This window comes from Nyctereutes procyonoides, unplaced genomic scaffold, assembly GCF_905146905.1.
Source record: "Nyctereutes procyonoides isolate TBG_1078 unplaced genomic scaffold, NYPRO_anot_genome, whole genome shotgun sequence".
NCBI lineage: Eukaryota > Metazoa > Chordata > Mammalia > Carnivora > Canidae > Nyctereutes > Nyctereutes procyonoides.
In genome coordinates, this window is record NW_026575042.1 from 39,597,093 (window position 1) to 39,612,117 (window position 15,025).

The window sequence follows — 15,025 nt, forward strand, 5'->3', positions numbered from 1 at the left end:
GAGAGTGTCAGTGAGAGAAAATGACTTCTGTCTTAAGACAGCAACCAGAACTGGTCTTGATGAAAAAGAGGCTGGCACCAGGTCTCAGGGAGAATAGGAGTCATCTAGGACATGGTGAAAAGTTCAGTGCAGCTAAAGCAAGGGGGGGGGGGCATGGAGGTAGAAGTGCATGGGGTACAAGTCAAAAACACATGCTTCTGAGTATCTGGGAACACAGTTTATATGGAAGAGATTGTGAGACAATAAAGGCTATTTTTTTTCCTATTAGGACTGACCAAATTAATAACTAACCTACCAAAGAATAATAAAGCTATTTAATAACAGTTTACAGTACTCCCACTCAGCTGTGATACTGCTGAATTCTTGCAAAACTAGAAAGAAGAAATAATTTAGAGTTGGAAGCATGTCCAATTCTTATTAATTACCCACAGATTCTGTCAAGTTTCCACCAAGGGGCCCAGCAGTTGAAACAAGAATTAGAGGGAGTTCTGGAGCTTCTGCTTCCAAAGGAACCACCAGACCTCACAAAGATACAGATGGACCAATACGAAGCAAAAATGAAAGCCTCTTTTCTGCTTGCCTAAACCACATCAGAACCCATATGTTATATTACTACAGTTAAGGTAGTAATACAGGACCTTAGATTACTCCCCAAAATAAAAACACTTCCAGTGGAGCATACCAAAAAGCAGGATCTGCGTTCTGACCTTAATGAGTTAAGAAGTGTCTACATGTTAAAACATTCAACAGCTAACCAGATTAATTAGCCCTTACACATAATTAGGATCTGAATGCTGGTTTATTTGCTGATAATCCACAAACATTTTTAGTTCTTAAGACCAGAAATTGCAAACTCGGGTGCTTACGAGGCCACACCTACAATGTAAAGGAACAAGCTATGTGTAGAAACAAAGGAGGGTAGTGAGAACTCTAATACTGCAGCCAGCGGCTCTTAATACTGGCACAAGGATGCAAGAGGAACTGTGTTTTCCTGGTTATTTTTGTTTGCTTGTTTGTTTTTAAGAGACACTAAAACTCTTAACCATTATGTGAAATTAGCCAATTTTTAATTGGAAACTAACATAAAATACTTAAACAATGGATGGACAAAACAAAATATGTCTACAGATGGAATCTGGCTGATGGCTTACATGTTTACTTCCGCTTTAGACAATCATATTAGCAGATATTATCTTTGGCACATTTTAAAGGAATTTTTACAGAAACCACTTTTAAGACCACTATTTGTTTTCAGTGACCTCATGACATCATTAGGTGCTGACAGGAGTACAGAGCAGTGTTAAGCAAATTAAGTGTCTTCAGAAAGTCATTAATAGATTGTTCTAGCAACCAAGAGAACTAAACTAATGCAGAATTCCCTCCTGTATTAGTGTATATAAATCTATATGTAAATTATAACAATTTTTAAACACATAGCTGAACTCAAAATAAAGGAATAGGAATCCCTAGGAGTAAGAAACAAAGTGAAAACTCAAAGCAAGAATGACAAGCTCCAGTTGACGCTATTAAAGAAAAAAAAAGCCTCACAAAAAGATGTGTTTGTATGTTTTCTTTAACTGAACTGAAGTACAATATAAACCAATATCCCTCTCTTTTCATTATAACTTTGTTTCACAAAACATAAAGATAAAAAATATATGTGCATAATATAAAAATAGTAACTACAATGAAGGGAAGGCATAAAATTAAAAACAAATTTAAAAGAAAGAACTAGTACTATAAGAAATAAAAACAACTGCACAATCTAAAAGACATAAAAACAGCTACTTTTAAAATGATTACTAATATCTTAAAAGTAAATATAAAACATAATGAAAGAACATAGCCAATATAAAAAAGAACCAGACCAAAATTTAGAAAGTAAACCATAGGCAATAAAATAAAAAACTCAATCAGCACAGCTCAAAAGAGGATCAGAGAACAGGATCGGAAGAAATGATCCAGAACACAGGCAAATAAAGAGAAGAAAACTATAAAAGAATGCTAAGAGTCATGCACAATAAATTGAAAAGATGCAACACAGTAATTTACTACTAAATTACTACTATTGAGATAATTTTCTAATCACATATCTTTAGTAAAAGAATCATTAAAGAAAAGCTTCAGAAAGAAGAAAACTGGACACAGAGGGAGGAGTAGGTACATGCAACGCTAAGCGAAGAAAATATTAAACATACAGATAAACCAAAATAAGCACTGATTGTAAAAATAATTGTGATTATTGAATGGTTAAAATGAGGTGGAACTAAAATACTAGATGATTAATGACATGAATGATGGAAGGAATGATGGAAGAGTTAAAGCATTTTAATTTCTCAGAATTAGGAAGGATGATGCCAGAGACATTTATTTATTTTGGACTTTGTTGATTATGTATGTTATGTGAATTATGCATTTAGAATTTAAGGATATTGACTAAAACAATAAAAGGAACTTAAATGAATCACTTCACGGTGGTAGAACAACATCAACAAAGGGATAGCAAGAACTCCATAGTCTAAATGAAAGCAGAAAAGGAAAAAACAAAATGCATTGAAAAAGCATTTACACTGAAAGCACAAAATAAGATACGTGTGCGTGTTTGTGTGTGAGATCAGAGATGAAAATAATGTTACCTATCATTCTATTCTACTATATATATAAATGATTTATATTATTTATTTATCTATCTATCTATTTATTTATTTATTTGAGACAGAGAGAGAGAGAGAGAGAAGAGAACTTGTGGGGAGGGGAAGAAATAATCTCAAGCAGACTTTCCACTGAGCTCAAAGCTGGACATGAGGCTTGATTTCATGACCCTGAGATCATGACCTGAGCTGAAACTGAGAGTCAGATGCTCAACTAAATGAGCCACCCAGGCACCCCTTAATATATATGTAATATACAATATACTAAATATAAAATAAATATAAATATACTAAACATAAAGATAGTTGTGTAATGCATTTATTATATAGTATACTATTATGTAATATGTATTACACATAAAATTCTCACACGAGCACAAAGAGATATATACAAGGATATTCACATGGCATTTTTGTAACAGTGAATATGTGGCAACAAGTTAAAGATCCATCAACAGGAAGATGCATGTGCGACCCAGGAAATTTAACAAAAATCCCCTACCCCTGGACAAGCAGAGCAGGACTAACTCCATTTTGTGCTGCACCCGCCACCTCCTGTATCATCCCCATATGACCTGCTTATTGCTTAAGGCGCTGCCCCATCCTAGTCAAGCCGCTGGGCACACCCTTACTGGAAATCAGTTTATAACAATGTTTATAACAGTTTAAAACAGTTTATAACCCACTTTGTGCCCGCCAAAACTGGGCGCCAATTCTGACCAAAGTAATAGGCCAGTTCAAATGGATACTAAAGGGTAAAATGTAATTCAATTGGCCACCTGCATGTGGACCCACATGACTGTGCAACTTTCTGTGTGTGTTACAATCTCATTGGCCACGGGCCCCTATAAAACTTCTACGCCTCTTAGCCTCAGGGTCCAAGTCCCTGCTCTGCTGTGTCGGTATACTTGGACCCAAGCTCAAGCTTGTAAATAAACCCTCCTGTGTTTGCATCAGTGTCAGATCCTTGCTCTAGGATTCGCAATCTTGGGCACAACAATGCACAAATAAATGGATATATTTATATAATAGAATATTACAGAGCAATTAACATGAATGGATTATATCTAGAATTACCAATATGGCTAAGTTGTAAAAAAAAAATAATGGCAAATGGAAAAAGGAAGTTGTAAAAGAATAAAATAGAAGACATCATGACTCATAACCTAAAAGTCACTAATAACCCCCTTTTCACAGTGATTTTCTGTACTAAGGAAGCAGAAAAGCTAAAATACTCAGTATCTTGTCCTCTCTTACAGCAAATGGTGCATCAGTTCTAGCAAATGAGATGTACTAAAATCTTTGCGTGTCTTTCCCTTCTCAAAGAAAAAAGCAAAATAAGGAGAAGACTTTCTGCCATTGACTCCCCTCTTTTTCTTTTCTGGAATGTGAGCTCCTGAGCTTTGGTAGCCAACTTGTAGCCAGTAGATAGAAAACCACACACTAGGATAGTGCAACAGAATTATAGATAATGTCACTACCATTTCTGATGACATGACTATGCCACTCAATCACCACTGAGCCACCTTTCCCTAGATTTCTCTTATGTGAGACAAATAACAATTATTTAATGCTTGGTATAGGGTTTTTTGTTGTTTTTGTTGTTGTTGTTGTTACTTATAGCTGAATGCAATCTAATTGAAACAAGAAGGTACAACATAGTACCATTTATGTAAATTGTTTAAAACACAGAAATGTGTTGTATATTGTTTATAGGTCCATACAGATGTAGGGCATATAAAAAGGGTCAGGAAAAACACATACTGACTTTAGGGTTGTGGTTACCCTCAGGGAGAAGAGAGTTAGAGAAAGAAGTAAATAAGAAGACTACAATAGTAGCTGTATTTTTATTCCTATAAAACGGTTCTGAAATAATATCAATCTTTTAAAAAGATCTGGGTAATGAATATGTTTTATTTGCCATCTATTTGTATATAGTTGAATCATTTAAAAAGTTTTCTCTAGATGAAAAGAAATGTGAAATTATGTAAATTCTCTAGTTTCCTAGATGGATCCTAGTTTGTTGTGTAGTTTGTGGGTACTGTGATCTATTTCCCCACTCCGGGAGTTAAAGCAGGGAGGGGTGAAGATCAGTCTATTCTTTGTAAGACTGTTTTATATACAGATCTGTTGCAACTGTAGCAAATGATTGAGGAGAACAGATATCTGGGTAACTCTGATGTTGCAGCAAGGTAAGTAAATAAAAATTCTGGAGAGAGTGATCTAAGAACTTTAGATGTCTGGCTCTAAAGAAAGCAAGCAAGGAAACATGATGATTGGCAGCTGGAGTTGTTGAGGGCAAAGATATAGTATGATAACAAGCCTGAAGACATAAATCCCAGCTCATGGGCCAATTTGCTATAGGGTAGGCCAGCCTAGGATCAATATTTTTTCAATTACATTTAAAAACTATTTCACAATCTAGAATTTGGAAGGCAAGCTGGCAATGTTGTAGTTATTAATGCTTAACAAAAGTTTAGCTATACAGATATATATTCTCATGGGAAAAAAAGTGAAGAAAAAATCTAAGAGTTCAGAGGGTATAAAGTGAAAAGTGAAAGACTCTTCCCCTCTATTCCCAATCCCCGATTCCCATTCCTTGGGGGTACTATTAGTATTTCTTATGCTTCTAGACCTTTCATGTATAGATTAGCAAATAGATACGCTCTCTTTCAGAACAAATGTGAGATAATACCATACATATTATTATTTTTTTTTGCAACATACAAAAAAAATATGGAACGCTTCACGAATTTGCGTGTCATCCTTGTGCAGGGGCCATTCTAATCTTCTCTGTATTGTTCCAATTTTAGTATATGTGCTGCCGAAGCGAGCACAATACCATACATATTACTCAGCAAATTGCTTCTTAAGTCATGTATTGGATCTCTTCCTAATCAGCTCACACAGAATTATTTCATTCTTTTGAACAGCTGCAAGTGTTGTATGAAGTTATCATGTGTATTAAACAAGTTTCATATTGGTGAACACTTAGATTGTTTTTAATTTTTTGCTTTCATAAATAACATTGCAATGAATATCCTGTTATAATTCATCTTTTCTCTACAAGATAAAAAAAAAACACTTTTAGCATATTCAAAATACCCACATGTGTCATTTGGAGTTTTTTCTGACTCAATCTTCCATGAAGCTGTCAGCCTTTTCCTTCACAAGCACCAAACTTTGATGGCTAGAGCTTCAAAGTACATTTTAGTATCTGGTAGAGCTGATTCCTCAGCATTAATCAGGACTTTCATAATTTTACCCATTACTTTTGAATATTTATGTTTCTAAACTTCAACACTGTTTTGTTAAATTTAGGATATTTGATCTGTTTCTCTGAGCAGCCTGCCATTATCACATACCCCACCTCATGAGGATTTTCTTTCTTCGGAGACTGAATGAGGAATGTTCTGGCCCGGGGACAATAGGTACAGAGGAGAGGAAGAGAGGCATACAGAGGTAGGTTAAGCAAAAGTCCATGTAATAAACTGTGAGCCCTTTTCCATATAGGTCTCCCAGAATATTGGTAATTGGCTTATACCTCCTAGTACAGGAATTATTTGGAGAAACTGGTTCACAGATACTTAAATTTGGAGGTGCTACCAAATAAACACCAGTTTCCCCAATTACCCTTCAATGAGGCTCACTGGTTGACAAGCTCAGAACCTGCCCCTAACTCATTTCCTGTGCCTTCTGAGGCCTCCCCCCTTCCCTTTCTCTTAAATATGGATATTCAGTTAAGCCTTTCTAATGGGGTGAGGAGAAACAGAGAACAGAATGAAAAGACAGAAAAAAAGAACTTGCAGGAAACAGACAAAATTTAAGGCACTAAAAAAAATATCCTGAAACCTATTATCAATATTCTGAGGCAAGAGAAGATACTGTATTCATGAAATAAGAATAGAAGCCCAGAAAAAGAAACAACCTAAAAACAAGAAGGGGCTTTTAGAAATAACAAAATGCAAGAGTTGAAATGAAATTTTCAAAATTAGAATATAAAGTTGAGTAAATTTTCCAGAAAATGTTTATATTAATAGACAGATGATAGATAGATACTTAGATAGATATAGGTGAAGAATTAAAAAGGAGAAAATGAGATGATCAGACAAACGGCATGAGAAAATTTCCAAGACTGCAAGGTATAAATTTCTAAATTGTGGGGCTCACCAAATATAAAGCACAGTGAATGGAAAAGAACATTATACTGGGCACATTACTGTGGCATTTTGAAACAAAAGGAATATGAAGGAAAATTTAAATAATTCCTTGAAATATAAAAAATAAATCACATACACAGGTATCAGAGTCATACAGCATTGGATTTTTGAAAGCAGCACTGAAAGCTGGAAGACAAGGAAACATGTATTGAAATATTTGAAGTGACCCGATTTCTAACCTAAAATTCTATAGCCAGCCAAAGTATCATCCCAAACATGAGAGGAGAATAAAGCTATATTCACCATGCAGTATCTCAAAATAATTGATCCTTATGTTCCCTTTGCAGAAACTTACATTCACGAAAATATATTCATGAAACCTATATTCATCCAGAAACCTATATTCATGAAACAGGGAGTGGATGTGAAACTATGAGAACAGACAACTTGCTGAAGGGCATAAGTGCCAAGAGAGAAACAAAGGTAGGGATAAATTCGTGAGGTGATCAGGAGAAAGAGAAGTAGTAAGACAACATAGCAAGGGTTTAGGGAAAGACAGAAAGTAGATTAGAGCAGGGAAAGGAATGGATGGAAGAGAGGAGAGCTCTCACAGGTAGGCAGTTGAACAGTTTTTGATGTTTCAGAGAAGAAAAAAGGCTGAGTTCTTGGAAAGGGCAGTTTGAATAGAATAAAAGAAATGGCAAAAAAAAAAAAAAAAAGAAATGGAGAAGCAGGTTTGGTTAAGTCAAGGGAAAGAAGCCAGTTTATAGGGGTTAAAGAGGGATATAAGAAAGCAGAGTAACACAATTCATTTGCTAGTTTTGGTGATGGAAGAAAAACATAGTAACAGTAAAGTAGATAGTAGAGGCAAGCCAAAATACTGCTTAAGAAGGAGGAAAGAGGGAGCTCCTGGGTGGCTCAGTTGGTTAAGCATCTTCCTTCGGCTCAGGTCATGATCTCAGGGTCCTGGAATCTAGCCCCAAGTGAAGAAAGAAGGATAATTTATCTGAAATTAGTAAAAATATTAAGAAGATAAAGGTAGGAACAATTAAATGTTATGTTAAAGTCTGGTTGATTGTGCAAAACTTAATTTATAAGCAATGATTTGAATATCTGGAGGAAAAGGTTGGTAGAAGAATAGCAGGTTGAAGGGGCAAGAAGTAGATCTGAAGTATGTTAAATGGGTAGAACACCTGGGGCTCAGAAAGTGGTCCTTTCTCACAAGAACCACATACTTGCAGCAAAATCTTTATTGGGACCTAATAAAGGGACTGGGTGGTACAAGCAATTTGTTAAATAAGATTATTTAGTCAGAAGAATATAATTATCATCAACACATTTTTTTTTCATGAATAGGTAGCTTGGGTGTTCAGTGAATCTGATTTATAATGTTTAGCTTTTAGATATTTTTGTCAATTTCCAGAATAATTTTCTTGCCTTGCTCTTGAGTTTTCGATTTCTATTTTTACTAATTATTATTGTACCTCTTTGTAGTAGTGAAAATTTGCCAACAGGTAGTAAAATAAAACTAATATCCCACCAAAGATGATTGGTTAAACATTCTCAAACACTTTGTATGGTATGATACAATCTCTAAATAAGGTAGAGATATGCTTGATTTATTGTGATTCACTTTATTATACTTTGAAGATATTGTACTTTTTTTTTCTCCTTTTTTTTACTAAGTGAAGGTTTATAGCAACCCTATGTCCAACATGTTTATTGGCACCAATTTTCCAACAGCATTTGTTTACTCTGGGTCTCCATGTCACATTTTGGTAATTCTTCCAATATTTCAAACTTTTTCATTAATATTATATTTGTTATGGTGGTCTGTGATCAGTGTCTTTGTTTTTTGTTTTTTTTTTTTTTAAGATTTTATTTATTTATTCATGAGAGACACATAGAGAGAGAGCAGAGACACAGACAGAGGGAGAAGCAGGCTCCATGCAGGGAGCCTGATGTGGGACTCGATCCTGGGATCCAGGATCATGCTCTGGGCCAAAGGCAGATGCTTAACTGCTGAGCCACCCAGGCGTCCCTGATCAGTGTCTTTGATGTTACTATTGTAATTGTTTTGGGGGGTCGCATGAGCTATACTCATATAAGATGGAGAAATTACTTGATAGATGTTGTTTGTATTCTGAATGTTCCACAAACCAGCCTTCCCCCTGCCTCTTACCTTCTCCTTGGGCCTCCCTATTCCCTAAGACACAACAATATTAGAGTTAGGATAATTAATAATCCTACAATGGTCTCTAAATGTTCATGTGAAGGGGAGGGTTGCATGTCTCTCACTTTAAGTCAAAAGCTAGAAATGACTAATCTTAATGAGGAAGGCATTTTGAAAGCTGAGATAGGCTGAATGCTAGGTCTCTTGTGCCAAACAGCCAAGTTGTGAATGCGAAGGAAAATTTCTTGAAGGAAATTAAAAGTGCTACTCCAGTGAACGCATGAAGGATAAGAAAACAAATCTAGAAAACTATATTGCTGAAATGGAGAAAGTTTTAGTGGTCTGGATAGAAGATCAAACCAGTCACTACATTTTCTTATGCCAAATCCTACTCCAGAGCAAGGCCCTAACTCTGTTCAACTCTATGATGGTTGAAAGAGGTGAGGAACCTATTTCCAAAAGAAAAGTTTGAAGCCAGCAGAGGTTGGTTCATGAGGTTTGAGGAAAGAAGCTGTCTCGGTCACATAAAAGTAAAATGTGAAGCAACAAGTGCTGATGTAGAAGCTTCAGCAAACTACGCAGAGGATCTAACTAAGATAATTAATGAAGCCGGCTACACAAAACAACAGATTTGCAACATAGACAAAACAGCTTCAACTGGAAGATGCCATCTAGGACTTTCATAGCTAGAGAGGGGAAGTCAATGTCTGGTCTCAAAGCTTCAAAAGAGAACCTGAACTTCTTATCAGGGGGTAATGCAGCTGATGACTTTAAGTTTAACCTAATGCTCACTTACCATTAAAAAAGTCCTAGGACTCTTAAGAATTATGCTAAATCTACTCTGCTTGTGCTCTATACATGGAACAACAAAGCCTAGATGATAGCACATCTGTTCATAACATGGCTTACTGAATATTTTAAGCCCACTGTTGAGATCTATTGCTCAGAAATAAATATTCCTTTCAAAATATTACTGCTAATTGACAATGGTCCTGGTCACCCAAGAGCTCTGATGGAGAAATAAAACAAAATTACTATTGTTTTCATGTTTGCCAACACAACATCCATTTTGCAGCCCATGAATCAAGGCGTAATTTCAACTTTCAAGTCTTTTTATTTAAGAAATACATTTCATAAGGCTATAGCTGTTACAGATAGTGTGATTCCTCTGATGGATCTGGGCAAAGTAGGTTGAATGCTTTCTGGAAAGGACTCATCATCTTAGATGCCACTAATATTCATGATTCATGGCAAGAGGTCAAAATAGAACATTAACAGAAGTTTGGAAGAAGTGGATTCCAAGCCTCACTGATGATTTTAAGGGGTTCAAGACTGTTTCAGTGGAGGAGATACAGATGTGGTGGAAATAGCAAGAGAACTAGAGTTAAAAGTGGAGCCTGAAGATGCGACTGAATCGCTGCGATCTCATGATTGAACTAACAGATAAGGAGTTGCTTCTTACAGATGAGCAAAAAAGGAGCTTTCTTGAGAAGGAATCTACCCCTGGGGAAGATGCTGCAAAGATTACTGAAATGACAACAAAGGATGTAAAATATTACATAAACTTGCTCGATAGAGTAGCAGCAGGGTTTGAGAGGATTAACTCCAATTTTGAAAGAGGTTCTACAGTGGGCAAAATGCTATAAAGCAGCATCACATGCTACAAAGAAATCACTGTGAAAGGAAGAGTCAATTGATGCAGCACACTTCATTGTCATCTTAAGAAATTGCCACAGCCACCCAGTCATCAGGCAACCTGATCGGTCAGCAGCCATCAACATCGAGACATGACCCCCCATTATGACTTGTTGAAAGCTCGGATGATGGTTAGGATCTTTTAACAATAAAGTATTTTTAAAATTACAGTATGTACATTTTTTAGACATAATGCTATTATATACTTAATAGGCTACTGTATATAGTATAAACATAATTTCTACATGCACTGGGAAACCAAAAATTCATTTGACTTACTTTCTTGTAATATTCACTCTATTGCAATATCTGCTTTATTGCAGAGGTCTGGAAGCAAATACACAATATCTCTGAGGTATGCCTGTTTATATATATATATATATATTATGTATATGTATGAGCAAAAGAAATGGTGTATGTATATATATATATATAATAGTGGCTGTCTTTCAGTAGGTTGGATCATGGCAGGGGTTCTAGTGTACTTATTTTTGCTTGTCTACAATTTATTGTTTTCTAAAGTGCACCAATTAATTTAAAGGTGGGACAGCAATAAAAATACAAACAAGGACAAGTACTAAAATTTTTCAGACTTGGGTCTTTTTTTTCTTTAATTTATAAAATTTAATTTAACCCTTAGTTAACTTCAGCTAACTAATCTCTGGCTATTACGTTTTTCTATGTTCTCCTCTTATACCACCCCATATCCTTTATATAAAAAGTTACCAAATCATGACATAGTGGAGAGAAACATTCATTTTTAATCAATTTTTATCTTCAATCCATTAAAAACTTTTCCAATCAGTTGTATTGGGCACAATCCTAAATGCTGATTTGGATTTTTTTCAAATGAATATACTTTTTGAACATTTAATTTCCCTTGTATTCTGGGACTGGAGGTGTGAGTCGGTAGAGGAAACAGCAAAAAACCAAAAAGATACTCAGAGAAGAAAACAAAGCAGTATAAACCTGATCTGTGGCACCTCAAAAATCAAAATGATACATGAAAAAAAAAAAAACCCTCAGAATGGAATATTCATTTATGGAAAGAATATTTGATGGATCACTTTGCACCCAATTAGTCTACAAAGTTGTCTTAAAATTATATCTTTTTCTATAAGGTGACTAGGAAGTATTCTAGGGCCTGGGAGCATAACCCAAAAAATACACAGCAGCTTAACTTAGAATGTATCTTGGAAGGAAAGTCAAGAGGTCAAGGACAATGACGTAGAGGTCAATGTGAAGCAATCAGAGATTAAAGCATGGGGTATTCTTAAGCTGATTTGGGTTAATCATCAGTGTTAGAAGCATCTAAAAGACAGTGAGTGCTGGCCTTTATTCAAGACAGCATCCCAGCCTGCCCCACATGGGTTAGGTCACTTCAGAGTTGCACTGGCCTTGTCTCCACATAGACAGTGATTGCCATCGGCAGCATCAAGATTGCAGAGAAGTAGATATCACTGTATATGACAGAAAATAGTTAAAATTTGCATTTAGCCTGTTTCAAAGTTTCAAACTCTGAACCCATGTGGGTTTGTTTGAATACAGCCCATTCAAGTGGAATATTGCCCTCCAAGTAGAGCCAAATCGTGTGCGATCCTATTGCCTTCAGACAATCTCTTACTCATGGATAATCTTTCATGGCTAACAAGGAGCTGGCTTGGCATTAAGTCACATTGATCTTCAGAGTGGTGCCCTAGTGCTCTGACAGGTTTGCAAGAGGAACCTGGCAGTTAGGATGCCAGACCACCAATATGGATTCCCAGTTGAAAGCAAAGTTAGGGGTTCCTCGGTGGCTCAGTCAGTTAAGCATCCAACTCAGTTTCAGCTCAGGTCACGACCTCAGTCAGAGCCATGGGACACAGAGCTCAAGGTGGAGTCTGCTTGGGATTCTCTCTCCTTCTCTCTCTGTCTCTCTCCTTGCGTGTGCTTTTTTGTCTCTCCCTCTCTAAATAAATAATTTTTTTAAAAGAAAGTAGAGGCAAATAATTGATTTTTTTGAGGTGATGTCAAGATTCCCCAATAGAACTGCGTGTTTGTCAAACCTCCATTTCATGGTATCCTTTTGTTTATAGCAAAACAGACCAAAATACCTGTAACTAGTGTGAGCTGATTTGAAATGACACGCACGGGGGTTCCCAGCTGATTTGCACAAGTTATATTTTCATATTCCCTGAGGGCAACTCTATGACACCCCTCCCTGAACCGTTCCAGCCTGCCACATAGAGGGGAGTACTGTTATTTCGATTTGCATATTACACATAAACAAAAGGAATTACCTCAGTAGCAACTTACTTAAAGAACTGCCTTAGAAACCTGAAGCACTTTAAGAAAGCTAAATCCGAACAATATGGATTTTTTCCCCCCTAATGTAGAAAAAAAGAAAAACAAGAAAACAGCGGGGGCTGAAATATGTGACAAACAATTTGGAAACAGCTGTGCTGATTGCAATAGCCTCCCAATAATATACTGCTTGTATTCTCCTCTCAGTTTGATTCCTTGACTCCAGGAACTACTGAAAAGATACAAAACATTTTCTTATGGCAAGCTGCTTTCACTGTGATCAATTACCTTCCTCCCAAATGCTGTGCTGTGGTTAGAGTCACATGATTAATGTTTAACTCAGGAGGGTCTGAGGTATGCTTTTCTTTTTTTTTTTTTCTTTCTTTCTTTCTTTTCAAAAACCACCTTAGAATTGAAAAGTATAGAAAAGGAATTCCAAATACCAATAGCAAATGATTAATTTTCTGGCAGCCATAGACAATACTGAAAAGAAAATTAACTACAGAGTCCTGCAAAATTTGTGAAATATTCTGTAATTTCAGCATGTTTGAAGCCCTGGCAACCAGAGTCTTTAGAATATAAATCAGAAAATCTCAAATTTTGCGATAAAATCATTTCTTTAAATCATATTTTATGACCACTTCTTCACAAATATTTATTAAGTGCTACTGAGTAGTATTCAGTAGTAGTAATCCTATCTTTGGTGATTTTATGTATTTTTTTTTTTTTACATTTTAAAATATCTGGAATTTGTTTTCATGTGTAAGTTATGATGGTAGAGTTGTAACATACTTTCTCTTTTGTTTTTTTCATAATTAGCCAGCAACAGGGCCCAATTTTATCTCCTTTTACTGAACTGTAATGCTACTTTAAACATTTAATACATGTGCATGCATGTCTGAGACACACATGTGTTTGTTTCTGAGTGTTCTATCTTGTTTCTTTGACCTGTCTGTTCCTGACCTGGTACCACATTGCAATAATTATAGTAATTGTATCATTCTATTAATCTGTTCTTTTCAGGATTGCTTTAGACATTATTTTAACTCATGTATTTTTCCATATGAACTGCCAATAATTTTATTCAATTTTAGAAAAAGAGTGGTCCTATTGTTTTGGGGAACCACATTACATTTTAAAAATTAATTTGTGGAGAAATAGCATTTTTAATATTGACTTTTCCTAAGCAAGAATATAGTATATCCCTCCTCTATTAAAATTTTATAATTCTTTTCCTATAGGTTCTAAGCATAACCCGTGTGTGTGTGTTTTTTTTGATTGCCCACCTGCTCCTGAGCAGCAATCAGTTGCTTTGCTTGACTGAGTGTGGGTTCTTCCTTTGTTTCCTATGCGAGTCTTCAACAAACCATATGATGAGTACACCATCTCTGAGGGTTAAGATTAGTATTTCCTGGGCTCAATTTCATGGTCCTGCTTCTGGTTAACTCTCTAAACAAGCTCCTTTACTCATCTGTGGTATGCCTGTATCAATTTCTGATCCCATTTTCCCCTCTCACCCTTGCTACGCGTCATTTGGTAAGCTGTATATTTAGTTCTTTGATCAGTCTTTCTGGCTCTCAATCATTTCTGCCTCTCTCTTCTAATGAGCCACAAAGCACATTCAGATATACTTCCAGCTTGGGAGAAAATAGACTGTGCAGAGCTCTCTTCTGATTCCAGGCACTTTAATTCATAGTCCTCCAACAGACAATAGAGTACATCTTACTGATTGCCTAATAAAATGAGGAGAAATTGCTCTCTGAATGTGCTATAATTGGATCATGTCTTTGCTCACATGGCATTCAATAGGGATCTAGGGCGATTTAAGGTGTTTTTTTTTTGGGGGGGGAGTCTCTTTATTAGAATGAAAAAGATATAAACCATAGTTAGGACATTGGAAACTTTCCACTGTTGTGATGAGTGGTAGATCTATCAATTCAGATTCCACATTTATGAAATCCTTTTACATGTCATTTGGGGTATTCGTGTTCTCACAGATAGTATCTGACTATACCAATCTGAGCTTTTCAAGGACAGCTGTGAGCCCACACATTTGAAATCTT

The 15,025-nt window shown here is 35.9% G+C and overlaps 1 protein-coding gene and 1 non-coding gene across 2 annotated transcripts in view; both read right to left on the bottom strand.

The window, feature by feature from the left end:
* Positions 1-15,025, bottom strand: part of SLC9A9 (solute carrier family 9 member A9) — a 534,354-nt gene that overhangs the window by 319,402 nt on the left and 199,927 nt on the right. The gene's annotated exons all lie outside the window — the stretch shown is intronic.
* LOC129507417 (U6 spliceosomal RNA) lies at positions 5,382-5,488 on the bottom strand. The gene has a single exon (XR_008663988.1). It is a non-coding gene; the product is annotated as a U6 spliceosomal RNA (small nuclear RNA).